Here is a 17,364-nt window from a genome sequence, read left to right as displayed (position 1 = left end):
TCAATTACACAGGAATAAATAATTTCTCACTTTATAATTTTAGTATGATTCTAGTTTTAAATATTAAGGTTATGGCTGATGGTAAATACTTGCTGAAATATAATCATGTGCATTAAAATGACGTGAACAAATTTTTACTCCGGAATTCACTTCTTTGATACCTACTGCTTTCATCCAAGCTTCTATTAGTTTACTTTTTTCTCTATAATTTTAGTATGATTCTAGTTTTAAATATTAATGTTATGGCTGATGGTAAATACTTGCTGAAATATAATCCTGTGCATTAAAATGACGTGAACAAATTTTTATTCGAGAATTCACTTCTTTGATACCTACTACTTTCATCGAAGCTTCTATTAGTTTACTTTTTTCTGTAATTTATCGAATATATAAAACGGTTAATTTTTAATGGAAAGTAGTTAATGTAGATGAAGAGTGAAGATCTATGTCTGAAGTGCTATTGCAGCTTTTCACTGAACATATTAACTTTTTATTTGATTTAACTTTAGAAGAAAACTTCGTCGACTCCATCATTAAAAAAATTTTTACTTTTTTAACGTGTTTTATTATTTTAATAAACAATTTTACAATTTGCGTGCACAGTTTCTATGTAAACATTTCCCTCATTCGAGTTATAAATTTTGCCACCAGATGGGGTATGCCCATTTGACGGATCCCAATAACGTTTAACCATCTATAGTACCAGTACCTTTAAGGACAGAATACTAATAAATAATTAGGACTGGTCGCTAAATATTTGGTAACCTGTACAGATACTGAAATAAATATATATACCATTTCTGGGCAAGCATACCATGGAAAAGAAGGACGACTTGTAGTTTCAGTTATAAACTTCCTTTATAGGAGACATTGTGCATAAATTTTGTGTATATAAGTATTTGTGTTATTAATACAGACCTTGTCCTCCTTTGCCATAGGTATAAGCAAAGTTAACTAAACCAACTTGCATCGTTTCTCAAGATCATATGGTATGTATTATACCTGTACGGTTTACAATTAACAAGTTACAATACGAGAATATTAAGAGACTTTTAAACTCTCGTTATACCTTTGTGTAATTTTTAATTGCACATTGCAATTCAAATTACACTATTGTATGCATTTCTCACACTTATGATATGGCTGTTACCACTAATGAATGATTTTTAATGTGTATGTAATTTAGGTACAAAAAAAGTAGTTTTTTTGGCATTTGGTATGCTGCCATACTATTCTTGTCAAGTCACTGTAATCGTCATGAACGATTATCTTAACTAATATCATTTCACTCCCTAACTACCGATCATCATGTAATTTTAAACACACATGGTTAGGGGTGCAGAAAAGGACATAGGGTACATTCTATCCAGAAAAAGGTACTGTTCCATGAGAGGTAGATAAATTAGTTTTATGCGATCGTCATTGACACATATTTAGAACATCCCCGCGAGAGAAGCCACAGGTAAAACTTACTATGAAATTTTGTACCCACATTGTCAGAGATACCGATGAGAACATAGGGTCCCTTTTATCCAAAAAAAAAAACAAACAGTTCCCAAGATTAGGATTAGGATAGAAAAATTAGTTTTCTGTAGTCGTCGATGAACTTAATCATGTATTAAGGATATCAACACGAGCTAAGCCGCGGCTAAAATCTATTATGAAATTTGTACATACATTCTTAGGGGTACCGAAAAGGACATAGGGTACTTTTTATTCAGAAAAAAAGTTGACACGTATTTAGAACATCAATACGAACGACACCTAGGGTAAAACCTTGTTATGAATAAAAAAGAATTTCATACGTAGCACAGCTAAAAACGAAACACCGCTGCTACTATTAGCTCTAGAAAGCATGTATTTCCAAATAGAAATGGATATGCCAAGGACGCAAAGGAATTTACAGCACGCAAGAGTTACTATTTATTTAAACAAAATAATAAATGATTTGACAGGGTAGATTTGTTGCGAATTGATTAAGTATTGGAACTATTATGTACTACATATATATAAATTTACATTCGTTTACTTACAGTTAGAAGAAATCTTTTTTTCACAATAGTAATGGTACCGAAAAGGTATTGCAGGTACTAATAAATAATTGCGTTCCGGGTAATTTATGAAGGAAAATACAATGAAAAATTATTAAAGTTTGTATGGTAGGTATTGTTGCATTTTCATTAGCTGATATCGACACAATTGAAAAATTAAATTAAGCTATTATACATATATACTAAACCTCAATCGTAACATTTTCAACTTGGTGACGTTACGTTAGAGAATAAACATAATTAGAAACCAGTGGCGTGTGAGGGGTGCAAAGGGAGCCATGGGCCCAGGGCGACGCAAAAGTAGACGCGGCAAAAATATTTTTTTGGTAGTAGATAGAATCAGGTCGATGGTAGATGCCCTAATTTCTTAGTATTTATATGAATTTGTAATAATTTGTAGATAATATGTAACAAGGATTACTGTTTAAGTTTGAAAAAATTCCATGACCTGTCCTGTATCTAAATGTAAAAACGGCATTTTTAGATAGCCAAAATAGCAAAAGGTAAAAGTCGAGTGGTCAAACCCTAACGGTTCACTTTATAATAGGGATGAACATAGACAAGTATGGTAAATAAAAGAAAGAAAATAGGCAGGGCTGCAAATTTAGGCTTCGCCCCGGTTGGCAGAAATTTACGCTACACCTCTGTTAAAAATTTATTTTCGTGATAGGTATGATAAAGTACAGAGCATTCTCAAAGTAAATTGAAAACGAAAAAGAAAACCTTGTTCTACATATAGGAATTAATGTCGGTTTCGTTTTTTTTGGCTTAGATTGGTAATTAATAAAACTTTTAATACGTGTATCATGTGTTAAGACTAATATGCATCCCAAGATAAAAATGTTCAGTCTCTCAGAGTCTCTGAAAGTGAGACTCGAGTCTCCGTGTCTCATCGAGTATCTCTGGTGTCGCTGAGAGAGACTGTCAAAAAAACTGTTTAGCGTCTCTGAACTCGAGTCGCTCATAGAGAGATTCTTATTTCGTATCCAGTTTCTGAACGAGAGACGAATCTCTCAATAAGTGGTGTCTCGACAGAGATGGTTAAAATTTTCTAAGTTCAGAGATCCCAGTCTTTCTACGAGAAACTCGAGTCTCTCAATTTTTCAGTTTTATTCATTCAGTCTCTCTGTGAGAGACTCGAATCTCTGAATTAACAATTTTATCGTTCGAGTCTCTCATACAGAGACTGTGAGAGATCCATAAAAACACCTAGGCAATAACTGAGAGACTGTGAGAGACGCTCTCAGAGACGCTGAAAGACTCTCGGAGACTGAAAATTTTTGTCTAAGGATTACACCCGGTTTATACGTGTTCTATCCATGTCTTTCGTCTCTTGAAGGTTTTATCATAATGGTTGAATTAAGAACATTCTCCTCATGCAAAATTTAATCAGAACAATCTTCTCAACCATAACCCTTAAGAAGTAAAAATAAAATGGATAGAATGCGTATTAACAGGCTATTACTCGGATTAACCGATTTCGTTTACTGACCGCATCATATATGTATTTTTCCTTAACTCCTCCAAATTTATTAAAGTACAATTTTTGAATAACTATTTTGTAATTAAGTGGATACATTTCTGCTACTGGAAATTTGTAATAAATTGCAAAATAAAAGAACGAAAGAAACGTAATAGTTTATTATGACGAGGAGAACCATTAAATTTCAGGCAAGTAGATACCTACTTCATTACTTTACCAACGTTTTCGTAACAACAAACTTTCTAATAAAGTAAGATTTCGTTTCAATTGCTGTCTGCTATGGTTAGGTACGTTTGCGGTAAGAAAACTGACCGTTACGAAGGATCCATTACCTACAGTGCAATTGAAAAATTTGTGTGTACAATAGTCCGTTCGAGTTTTCAATATTTAAACCATAAAATCAATTGTAGCAATACGCCTAAGATAACGATTTACTTTTACTCGAAGAAATGACACGGTCACACTGGATAATATGTCTCTTTTTGCCACGATTATGGTACCTACTGAATCTAAAGAGTTCTATGAACCCTAATAGTAAGAGAAATCGTACAAAATTGTAGGTAAAGTTTAGGCGATCAAAATTGGCACAGTCCGCAATTAATTATCCTTTTGAGCGTTTTGAAGACGCCCTTGTTAAGTAAGGAAATGCTTTATGAGTAGTACAGACAAAGTGAAAAGAGATAACCAATAATAGTAAGCGGTGCAACGGTTAGGGGTTGCTTACGTACGCAAAAAATGAGGGTCGGCTTTATAACTGTCTGGTTGGAATTATATCTTTAAGCAAGTGCCCTTGCTTTCCTAAATTCCTGAGAATGTTGAATTTTCTTCTTATAGTCCGATGCTGGCAATTGCTTGTCTGCATCTCTTTCTATTACAAATCATTTGATGTAATGTTATTCCTTTTTATTTACTAGTGTCCGCTGCAGTTCCTACCTGGCATCTCTTTCCTATGTTTACGATATTCACTGCAACATCTGCCGAGAGTAGAAGTAGGCGTTCTCTCAGCAACTCTAGTCTATTTAGTAAGTCGAAAGAAGAAATCAAATGTGACAGTTTTATTGCGGACTATACCAATTTTGAACGTTCCAACTGTACTTTTCTACTACTTCGTAACTTAAATATAACATCGAAATACGACCCAGTCACCCAATTACTATTTAGAAGTATCTACTAACTCACAGTAATCTGACTGAATTTCGAGTATAAGAAGATGCAACAACAAAATTAAAAATACACTAGCAACTGATATGCTTAGGGTCACACCAGTGCAACAAACCTATTTCTTAATGGTTGTTTTTCTTTTTTAGAATAGAAAAACATTTGCTTCCTGTTTATTTCGTATATCTTTAGAATATATTGGGTTGTGTTCATAAAGTTGAGTGCCTTGTATAGTATGACATTTTTAAAGAGGTTCTCAAGCATATGAGTGAGTCTCAAGGCTTCTTCTTCAAGGATGTACTCGCTTCTTAAGGGCGACCCCAAATTTTTGAGAATATTTACTTGTAAAAACAAGAAACTCATTAGTACTAGACATAACTTCGTAAAAGTTGAACTTGATTAGTATTAGGATTAAGAAAGGGCAAGAAGATAGTCTCAAAAATCTGAGTTAGCACTCAAGGAGCATCGTCAAGAGAAGAGAGTTAAGGATCTCCCATATGTTTGAGATTCTTCCCAACACAGTTTTTTACTTTTCTACAGTCTTCATTTTGTCACACTCAAGTATCTCTCCCCAATTACCACCACCCATCCATTTTTTCACGATTCTTTAAGGAGACTGAAGAAGTCCTTCCTCCTACTCTCTGGCTTTATACCAGAGTGCAGGTGGGTTGGTTAATAAAGTTTTTCGTGGAAAATCATCCGAATTATCTATGTACGATAATATTTGTGTCAATTTCATGAAAATATGCCCTAATTTTCTATTCAAATAAATAAAAGTAAAATACGTATTCGAGTCCCTATTACGTACTTTTATTCGGCTTTTATTTTTTCCTTGCTAATATTAATTTTTAGGCACTTGCAATAGCTCACGCTAGTTCAAATTTACTTTTAATTGTGCAAATATCCATGTAGATAAGGTAAACTAAGGTGCTTTGTTTGATGTCGAAATAACTAAGTACGATAATATTTAGCAATATTTAAAATTTTGATTGTCATTTTGTAAATAATCAAGAATAGAAAAATAGTAATTTACTGCTATTTATTTACTTATTCATTTTAAAGATACACTAGAAATTATAGTTAGGTATCGTTTATTACTGTGACAAATATACAATTCACTTTTTTTGACATCTAATTCAAAATACTCAGCAAACGTAAATTAGTGAAGCAAATGAAGTACAGGTAAGTGCGTGAATAATGTTCTTAGGTGAATCTCTACAATTTGCCTAATTTTTTAAGTAGTTATTCGAGATGTTTAAGACTGAAACAGAGACACTACATACTATCATCTGTAGGTAAGCATTGTTAAATGATGTCACCCTTATTATACATGTTTAACTTGAGATGACTTCCAATTAAAATATAACAACGAAATAACGGCCTCTTTATAAATCAAGTAGATTTAAAGTTCAAGCTCCACTTATTACCAAGTAGAATAATTGTGTTTATGTTCGTGTATACGGTTGTCAAGTTATTTAGTACGTACATATATATATATATACTACAAAGGGAGTTAGCCCTCCTTTACTAACGTCGTGATACACTTTTGATCTCGATTATTACATTCGACGAACACGTACATATAATATTATGGGGCCGCCCGTGATATAATTTTTAGTTCAACTATTTGCTCTACGTACGTTATGTCCATTGACTTCGCCTTGAAAGCACTTGCTTTCAAATTTTATTATACGTGTGAACGAATGTAAAACAAAAGGAAATTATTTGGTAGGAGAGAAACAGTGAGACTTAAAAGTCACTCCTTTTTAAAGAGCAACAGCACATAAGTAAAGTAACTATTTAAATTTTAAATTTTAAACCATGGGCAATGGGCGCGGCGGAAAAGAAAAGGTTAGAAGCGTTCGAAATGTGGTGTTTCAGGCAAGCGATGCGGATACCATGGATGGAGAAGGTTAGAAATAAAGAGGTATTAGAAATAATAGGAGAACAGAGGACTCTATGGAAGTCAATAAGAAATAGGCGAGATAGGTTTCGTAGGACACCTTCTCAGGCATGAAGGTCTAGTCAGAGACATATTAGAGACAGAAACGGGAGTTAGGTAGGGTAGAAGTAGACCTAGATTAGATTACTGTTCGCAAATAATTAAGGATGTGGGATGTTCTAGTTTTAGGGAAATGTGAAGTTTAACTGAGGATAGGAAAGAGTGGAGGTACGTGTCCAACCAGTCTTAGGAATGACGATCTTATGATGATGACGTAAATATTCTCAGAGTGGAGGTACGTGCCCAACCAGTCTTAGGACTGACGATCTTATGATGATGACGTAAATATTCTCAGAGTGGAGGTACGTGTCCAATCAGTCTTAGGACTGACGATCTTATGATGATGACGTAAATATTCTCAGAGTGGAGGTACGTGTCCAACCAGTCTTAGGACTGACGATCTTATGATGATGACGTAAATATTCTCAGAGTGGAGGTACGTGTCCAATCAGTCTTAGGACTGACGATCTTATGATGATGACGTAAATATTCTCAGAGTGGAGGTACGAGTCCAACCAGTCTTAGGACTGACGATCTTATGATGATGACGTAAATATTCTCACAAATAAATAGCAATAAATAAGACAATCATGACAGGATTATCAGTATATCGAAACATAAGATCGTGGTGATTGGGGTGATACTATAGATCTTAAATGCCTACAAACTAACGTAGATCTTTCTATTAGTTTCAATAGCCCCAGGGATTACCCTTTAAACCTTACATATAAATTTTACCTTTTTAATATGATAACTACATACGTACTATTGTAGTTCAAGAGCAAAAATACAATTCCCAGCAATAATTACCATGCAGACACAAACAGTAATTCTATTACGCACAAGTGAACATGATCATCAATAAACTTAGACCTATTGACCTTGACCGCGAGATAATTTCCAAGTAAAAAAGTATGTATAATACCTACCAGTATGGTCTTCACAACTAATACGTTGATCTTTATAAATATTCATTTCTCGTGACGCATGATTCGTTCGCCGAATATGCCCACGGATTTAGTGAACAAATAGTTCAGAATCTAAAGTGCTTAATTTTACCTAATTAATAAATCAGGTAAACAATGTTAATATGGAAAGTTGCTATAGATGTACATGGTGTCACATTCCCCTTTACAATACACTCAGTCAGTCATATGTGAAAATGTAGCCAATCGATTACAAGAATAAATAAAATCAATTCAAATTACAATAAATTCAGTCGCAGAATGCTTAATATTTCAATAATTTAAACAGATTTTTTACTGGAGTTTATTTGTTTATTTTTGGCGGAAAATCTTCCATAATTATCACCAGATATAAGTGTGGAAATCCCATAACAACATGGTCAAGTAAAGCTCTTTCTTGGATGACATATACCCTTCGAGTAAGTGCCTTACATATGTCATCTTACTGTTACTTTTAAAGTAGAAAATGGGGATTGTGATAAGGGAATAAATAAACCACAAAGAAGTTCTTCCTTCTACCACAAAACTTGCTTACTACGTTCTAATGTTGAAGTTGAAGAATCGCATGAAGTGGCTAAAACACGTGTCCGCAGTAAACAGGTTTTGATGTAAAGGAGAGTCACTTTTTGATTTATTTAATGTTAGGTTTATTTTACTGCAGTATTAGTTTTCAATACAAGGGTTACTTTATCGACAATACCTGAAATAGTTAATATGGGAATGTCTCTTCTTAAAGCAAAATCAAAATCCAGTGACCAATTGGTATAAAAGCTTTCTCAACAAGTAGGTGAACTAAAGCTTCTTCTTGGAGTGGACTGTTCAAGAAGAAGCTTTAGTTCACTTACTTGCCGCGAAAGCTTTTATACCAATTGGTCACTGGATTTTGACTTTGCGGAGTTAAAAAATCTATGAAACTTGGTCCCGAAGTACAACAGCATCAGTTCAAAATCCAGGTGATACTTAAAGGGTTTTATGAAAGGAATTAGTTCACAAAAGACATACTGAACTATAGATAAAATTTGGCCACATTCCTGACGACATGATACAACTAGGAATGAATTAAAATAAAAATTAAGTGCAGCTATGACCAGCATATCTGTTGTTAATAGGGACATTTATTGGAACAATTTTTCTTTGAAACATGCATGGGATTGGACAAGTATGAAGCTGTAATCTTGTATGCGCCCAGGTACACAATGTAATGGCGGTTTTTATGACAGAACATAGTGAAAGAAATAACTGCACAAATGTAATTATACAAACTACGTCCATCAAGCAAACCGTTTAACTGTACTCATACGTACACGTCTGAGCCACTAACAATTGTATACAGAAGTGCATGTAAACCGTACTGTACTAATAAACCCAGCAATAATTACAACACCACATATGGTTCGTTTGGAACGCTAGCTTCAAAAGAATATTAAAGAAAACTATCGCAAAATTATACGGAAAGTTATCATTACAGAAAGAAAATGGAAAGCTTATAATTAAGACTTTCTATTATAAATTCTTACTTTCCTTAAACGGACAATTAAGAATTTAATAAGGGTGTTACTTTTGCTGGAAGAATAGCAACCTCATCTTGGTCTCTGGAGTGTATATTTTCATGGAGCAGCATCGTACAATTATAAAAACAAAGATTATTGTTATTAATTAAGAAATTTCGAAGTATTGCTAAATTAAAAGCAACATGCTCTTGGTTTTGGTTCTTTGAGTTGTTCTTGATTTATTTAAAAATATATATATATATATTGGTAAAGGTAAAGAATATTGTAACATAATGATCAAACCACACTTAAAATCCAAAATAAAACACTTAATACTAAAAATATTCTTTTTACTTCAATTTCGTGTTTTGCTATGTCTTCAAAAGTTTTCACCGAATTTTAAAATGTGTTACATTAAATGGAAAACAAACACAGTGAAAACTTAAACAAATGTATTTACGTTTAGATCATGATCATTGGACCTCGAAACTTGACCACATTTCGTTTTTCGTATCATTAATTTTATTTTAAATTGTACTGTTATTTGACAATTAAACTGTATGAGGTATGACCTTCCATGCATTAATTGTTTTTGATAAATTAATCTAATAGTCAAAACAAAGCAAAAATTATGTACTTAATACAATCAATGTCAAATATAATTTCAGTTAAAACAGTAATAAATTAAACAAAAAAAGTGCATTTAATGGAAAGTGTAGAAAAGAGATGGTATTAAAAATATGTTTTTCAGTTGTAATGGAAACGGTTAAATAAAATATGAGGGAAAAATTGTATTTACAATTACATAAATGAATAATCTAAACTTCAATTCTGAAACACCACAATTTGTGGTGTATTTCTGGAAGAAAAAAGTAATGTAAATTCTTGTATTGTTCTTATAAACAGGTATTTATAATACCTAATCTTACAAACAACTTTCAAAATAATCTCCATAATAGAATTTATTACGTCAACGTTGAAAATTATATTATGTATGTATTAACAACCACAACCTACACACACGGAAGCCACGAAGGGATTTCACTTGCAATTAGATAATTAAAGTTGGCTGTTTCAGCACACTTACATGATGTTAAGTCCTAGTCTCTAAATGATATCAACGTCAGAATGCTACGCTTATTATTACTACCACAATTATGTACCTTGTACCAGAAGTGATTACATACAAAAGGAATTTAAAGTATTATAAAGTGACACTTGTTTGAAATCGAACAAAATACTAAATTACTGAAAAAATGTATCTACCTATTTAACATTAGGCCACAACAATAAAACTTATCTTATCTTATCTTTTTATAATACTTTAACTACATCAAATATAAGGGTAAGATAATACGAGATATTCTGATACCATTTAAGAAAAAGATAGACAACAGAAGAAGAGATGGGAACAGGGATGGATGGTGCTGCAAAACTGTCAAAATGAGGATTACCATTTTTGCATTCTAATAATATAATTTATTAATATAATAATGTACTAGTGTAGTCACCGTAAAACCAACGCTATATAGGATTAATAGTTACATAACAAATAAGAATGTGGAAAGCAACGGGAAACCACCACATTATGATATCCCAAGTAAAACACAGGTCAGATAAGTCAGGACGGAAGGAGTAGTAGGGATATAAAGCAGAGGATAGCGCAGAGTAGAGTTACCTTCAATAAAAAGAAGTCGCTGTACAGGGGCGAAACATGGACATTGGGCGCGGCGGAAAAGAAAAAGATAGAAGCGTTCGATATGTGGTGTTACAGGCGAATGATGAGGATACCGTGGATAGAGAAGGTTAGAAATGAAGAGGTATTAGAAAGAATACGAGTACAGAGGACTCTATGGAACTCAATAACAATTAGGCGAGATAGATTGGTAGGACATCTTCTCAGGCATGAAGGTTTAGTCAGAGACATGTTAAAGGCAGAAAAGGGAGTTCGGAGGGGTAGAGGTAGACCTAGATTCGATTACTGTTCGCAAATAGTTAAGGATGTGGAATGTTCTAGTTTTAGGGAAATGCGAAGATTAGCTCTGGATAGGAAAGAGTGAAGGTGCGTGTTCAACCAGCCTTAGAACTGACGACCGACGATTATGATAATGATAATGAACAAATAAGAAAATGGGAAGGTAATATGGGAGAAAAAATTATCAATTTATCGATTACAAGAGATCAATGTGTTTCTTTTGATAAAATTACATTATTGTACATTGAAATGACTACAATTGACGATAATCTATACTGAAACGTACATCAGGTACTTAAATATTGTCAAAAGAACAGACAAAAAGAAAAGCTACTTGTTTTCGATTCGCTTCTACAACACATTTGTCACCTATTCTTTGCAATAACATGCCACTTACTCATTACTTACTGGTGATAGGTAACGCATGAAGGTATTTAATAAAAGAATAGACATACGGACGTAGTATTTGAATAAGGTCTGTTCCACTTTCACTTCCAACACATATCTATACGAAGAACACAAACTAGCGTACATAACATGAAATTACAGTAGACAAAAACAGGTGATTCATACTTCAGTTAGCCCACAATGTTTTCTACTCTATCTTATCTACAGACGAGTATTACCTACACGAATGATAAGTTAAAACGTTACCCATCACCTTTGTGACGAATCGTTTTCTGATAACGAGTGAAAATTTATGCTAACAGCTGTTTCAAAGCTTAACAATAATTGTAATTGAATGGCACTGGTAATTATTAATATTACTATCAAAATTCAGTACGATACGATATCGTACCAAGCGCACGAATCAACCAGTTCATTGTAAAATTATAGTTATGCCAACACACCTAAAAATATTTTGAATGTAATGACAATTGACTTATGAAATATTCATCGCAAAATTAACGACAGTTGTAGCATGCAGATTTTGACTGCAAACTGAGAAAACGTTTGTAAACAATTTTCACAATCTCTAGAGATTTGATTTATTTGAAAATGATGAATAAAAGTTGTTCACATTGACTACTGAGGGTATTAGACAAATAGATATTCCATGAATGCCTTCTAATTCTTTAACTGAAGAGAACTCAAAAAAGTCTTAACTCCTTGGAAATGGATAATCTAAAATATTGGATCGATATTGTTTTCCGCGTTCAGTGTCATGGTCCATGTAATTTCGAAGTTCCAAATTGATATCAGCACCTGCCAAATCGCACCACTTATCGTACTTTTAGCAAGGAACTACGGAATTTTATGAATTACGACAAAACAGCCCGCAAAACAATATCGAATTGATAGAAGATATTGTGATGAGCTAATAAGTGCGTATAACCCAAAATTCTTAGAAGAACTTTACTTATTAGATGAACCCAAAGCTAAAGAAACTACGGACTCCATTTTCTTCTCTTATTACAATGTGTAAAAGATCAGAAACAAAATGGGGTTGTAAATATTATGATATAATTACTTGAATTGTTTACTTTCTATGTGACCTTCTCAAAAGTATATAAAACTTTAGTCTTATTGTTATAGCTCAAAAGTTATAATTTTAAAAGTCGTTAGTAGTTACAGTAATTGACTTAACGAATGTACTTTAACACTTTTTTAATATTATTAATGTACATTTCGACTCCTAAATCGATTGCATAACATAATTTGTTCGTATATGTATTCTAAGAAACAATAACAAAACACTTTTTTGTAACATTTAGAAACCGGGCATTATATTGCTTATTTTGCAAATTTAATCTTTAATGTAATAATGAAAATATTTAAAACTTTTCTTTATGACTTGTCGTATGTATTGCACAGCTGATCATATCATAAGGTGACCTTTCAGCTTACATAAACAATCTAATTGTTTACGATAATCGGTTGTAGTTTAACTGACTATTTGTTACCATGGTTTTATAAAACAAAAAACAAATAGAAAAATTTGTTTTAGTGCATACTTTAATAGTTACCGTTTAGTACTTCACTATAATAATGTACCTACTACAACTACAGTATTAGTTCAAAACCGTAAACAACAATAATGTACTATCACAACATGGTCTATTTAAACATATTTGGGTGCTAATCGCCAGATATTTTTTAACACCTAGTATACCTAAGTGCCCATCTAACATTTATAAGCAACAAATATTTAAATATTTTTACGTTAAACTCATAAATTAAAGAAGACACCTTCAGGTTTTTAATTGGTATCCTTTAGGACTTGTAGTCCTTGTATTTGTGACCCCGAGGTTACCGAAATAGTCACATGAAATCTACTTATGAGTCCAGAAATTTATGATTATGTCATGAAAACACCATCGCCAGTCGAGCAATCAGTCCACGGGATGAGACAGGATGAATCCTTTAAGAAAATTAGGAGTTATTACTAGCACTTGATGTTCAATTGGTTCCTATAAAATTGTTACCTATCTTGTTATCCTATTAACAGAAAGTTTGCTGTCAAGGAACATTACTTTCTGGACTAATACTGTAGTATTCAGTATCAGTAGGTCCAAGCTTTGGTAACCCTAAGTATCTAAGTGTTTATTACAGAAAGAACGAAAGATGAAAAGACAAGTGCAGGAAAATACAAAGGTATAAAGTAACTAGAAGATATAATATAAAAAAAGGCCCAACAAAAATAAATTGTACAACAATTAAATCGTTTTATTTTAGTATGATATATTAGGAATATGTAGGAAACTTTTAGAATATTTATTGTATTTTGTATTATTTGTTAGTAAAAATATTCGCAAGGATTTGAGTTGTATGATTAGATAGTTCACCTATTTTATTTACCAAATCCTAACTGACAAAACCGTGCTGCACGAATTTTATTCACAATATTTCAACTTCGTTATCACGTTAACGCTGAGTAACATGCAAAATTTCGCATTTATGTTATCAGGTAAGGCTCAAATTATGATACGATATTTTGAAATTGTAACAAAAAATGTTTTGCATTTTTAAACGTTTATTGGATATAGATTCAATAGATACATCACTTAAGCCATAAAACAAGTGTTATAGATTCAAAAGAATAATGTATATGTATATATAAGTAGCACGTTTATTTATTAGATAATTGGTTATTAAAAGGTCGTGAAAACCTCACTTCCTGCATCTTGAGACTTCCCCTATTTTTTCCTTAAATACCAACTGAAATTATGGTTCATTTTTTTCTCATGAATAATGGATTGAGTATCGGACATATGTACACAACACAAAAAAACTTGTAGAAACCCTCTTCAAATTTTAAATTAATTGTTAAAACCCACAAGCAGGTAGGTATAAATCTAGGTACCTTCTTGAAAGGGTTTCATTCTGAAAATTTCTATTATTAAAACTTTACCTGTAGACTCATTTACTGGAATTGAAATCTAGAAACATACAAATAGGAAGAAACAATTTCAATGAATTTATTACTACATGCCACAACAACTACACTCATCATTAAAATCTCATTTAAAAACCATCTACCTAATTTGTAATTTAAATAGGTAACTTTGTATGGCGCATTTTCGTGTAATTTCACCTTTCAGTTTTGTCAATTTATCTGATCAGTTTGTTTTTTAAAAAGGTATAACTTGTAATCCTAATTTATGAATAAAATTCAATTTCTTTTTTGTTAATTATTTATCTGTCTGCATAACGAAAACAAAAGGTCAAAATGACTATCCCCGAAGCAAAATACACCGTCAAGGATGTCATTTATGTAAGGGTAAAGGTAATCAAAGAATTATTAAAGATAGCGCATGTTAAAGTTAATTTTTGACAAAGATGTAACTCACCCTGACCTACTACTGTTATGAGTGCCATCGTACTATTTTTATTGATTGGCAACGATTAAATAAAAAATGGATCCACGTACTACGTAAAGTAACTAACTGAACCCTGATAATTTATTTAATTGCCTAATAAATAATGTGTTAGATGTTAAATTATATAACGATACTAAAACGGTAAGACATTCTTCATTTTTAACACTACATTAAAGTTACCATTTTATGGTACCAAACTAAGTAGATACGTAGATAGTGTGGTAACCGCAGCAAAGTTTATGAACAGAAAGAAATGTAGGTGAATCGTAAATACGACCAAAGCGAACCCGTCAACCAAAGGTAAAACCTTACCTGAAAAGCTGCTGTACGGCGATCCGTAAAATCAACAGATCGAGCAAGATTTGTTTCACCCAGAATAACTAACGATACAACCTGCTATGAAAATTAAGTGTGTAATTTCCACATTTAAAACAAAACAGGTTTGATGATGAGCTATTATCACCGATTATGCTTCACGGAACTGAGTATCAGTTAGTAAAACGTCAACAGCACGTTGTGATAGCAACTATTTATCGAACCGGTACGTCCTCTATCAACAACGTTTCTACACGAACTGCCTGGAATTCGTAGTATTTCCAGCGAGAAACAGCTTAAAAAACATAATTACCACCACTCCTATTGTACAACTCGCGAGAACACAACCGCTGTACTGTCGACTAAAACATTAAAAACGAAGCACAAGTCACTGCACTAATTTTCTAAACATCTAAAGCTCAATTTTCACATGACATCCTGATTTCAAAGGATCTCATCGACAGATGCAGGCCGAACTTTTAAAAAAAGTCACGCTTTAATAAAACACTTCCAATGGATGACAATTTTTGAAAACCAAGGTGTTTCAACAAATGAAGCATTCTCTCATGATTAACTGAAGTCCTGATATTGCTTCGTTTGAGTTGAGTCAAGAGTGAGTAGAAAGTTTCCAATGGAAGACAAAATTTTGAAAAGCCAAGTAGCTTTCAAACACTATGAGCAATCCTGACTTTCCTTTTTAAAGCATTAATAGTTTAAAGCTCACTTTTCACACATCTACCTGATAAACTGAAAGATAACAGATACAATCCTTCATAAAGGACTAAGATCCTCCCAATGCCTAATTCGAATTGAGTCAAGAGTGAACCAAAAGCTTCCAATGAAAAAAATTTTGAAAACCAAAACAGTATGAGCAATCCTGACTTCCCTATTTAAAGCATTAACAGTTTAAAGCTCAATTTTCACACATCCACCTGATAAACTGAAAGATAACAGATACAATCCTTCATGAAGGACTAAAATCCTCACAATGCCTAATTTGAATTGAGTCAAGAGTGAACCAAAAGCTTCCAATGGACAAAAATGTGAAAAACCAAGTAGCTTTCAAACACTATGAGCAATACTGGCTTCCCTTTTTAAAGCATTAATGGACTAAAGCTCAATTTTCAGACATCTACCTGATAATTTAAAAGATGATAGATTCATTCCCTCATGAAAGACTGAGTGAAGAGTGAACAAAAAGCTCAGTTTTCAACAGTAATAGATTCAAAAATCAGATCCTGAAGATTTAGTTAAATTGAGTCAAACACCGATGAGCATTGGTTAATAATTTATAAAAAGCAGCCAGTTTTCTAACACTACAACAGTACTGCAGCTTTTAATGATGGCAAATATTGTTCTACCAAATCATGACTGAAGATCCTAAAAACTTGTTTGAATTGAGTCAACTTTGAATAATAATGATGATTAATGGAAAAAATATTTCAAAGAAGCAAGCAGTTTTTGAGCACTACAACATACAACGGTCTTTAATGTTAGTGAATACCGCTGCATTAAATCTTCGACATGTTTTTTAAAGAGGTAATCAGGTAATGATGTAAAGCTCAATTTTCACATGCCGTCCTGATAATTTGAAATGTCACACTACCTCTAAAAATGCTGAGATCCTGAAAACTTACTTGAATTGAGTAAAGTTTTGAATAAAAGGCATATAAGAACCAAGCAATTTATGCAGATCTGATAAAAAACTCTTCCGAAAAAGTACCAGGCGTACAATCCGACCAGTTCTGAAGTGCTTAGGGTAAATTGCATTCATTCCCCATAACAACAGGAATTGATTCTGTTCTCCTGTTCCACTAAGAAGACTTGTCCAAGAGAATGTGACGAAGTTGAAACGGTAATATCACTCGATAGCTGATTGTTGTAGGTTGTTAGTTGTTAAGTTTTTGTTAATAATTTCATTTGCCTTTGTTTCGATTGTACACGTTTATACTACAACCACGACAAGCTACTGATCAAGTTGAAAATACGTGTGTTGTTTATAAATAATTTAACTTTTTCATAAAAAGAAAATGGGTATCCGTATATCTATCTAATAAGTGTACTTCGCAAGTGGAACAATTTGTAATAACACAGTACCAGAGAA

At 32.8% G+C, this 17,364-nt stretch overlaps 1 long non-coding RNA gene across 1 annotated transcript in view; it reads right to left on the bottom strand.

Annotated features, from left to right (window-relative positions):
- LOC108734743 overlaps positions 1–15,567 on the bottom strand; it is a 20,982-nt gene extending 5,415 nt beyond the window's left edge. The window contains exon 1 of the long non-coding RNA XR_001937433.2: positions 15,258–15,567. This is a non-coding gene — a long non-coding RNA (uncharacterized LOC108734743). The remainder of the gene's footprint in view (positions 1–15,257) is intronic.
- Between the last annotated feature and the right edge of the window lie 1,797 nt (positions 15,568–17,364).

This window comes from Agrilus planipennis, unplaced genomic scaffold (assembly GCF_000699045.2).
Source record: "Agrilus planipennis isolate EAB-ADULT unplaced genomic scaffold, Apla_2.0 scaffold66, whole genome shotgun sequence".
NCBI lineage: Eukaryota > Metazoa > Arthropoda > Insecta > Coleoptera > Buprestidae > Agrilus > Agrilus planipennis.
The sequence above is the reverse complement of the archived record's forward strand: the minus strand, read 5'-3'. Positions and strand labels throughout refer to the sequence as shown.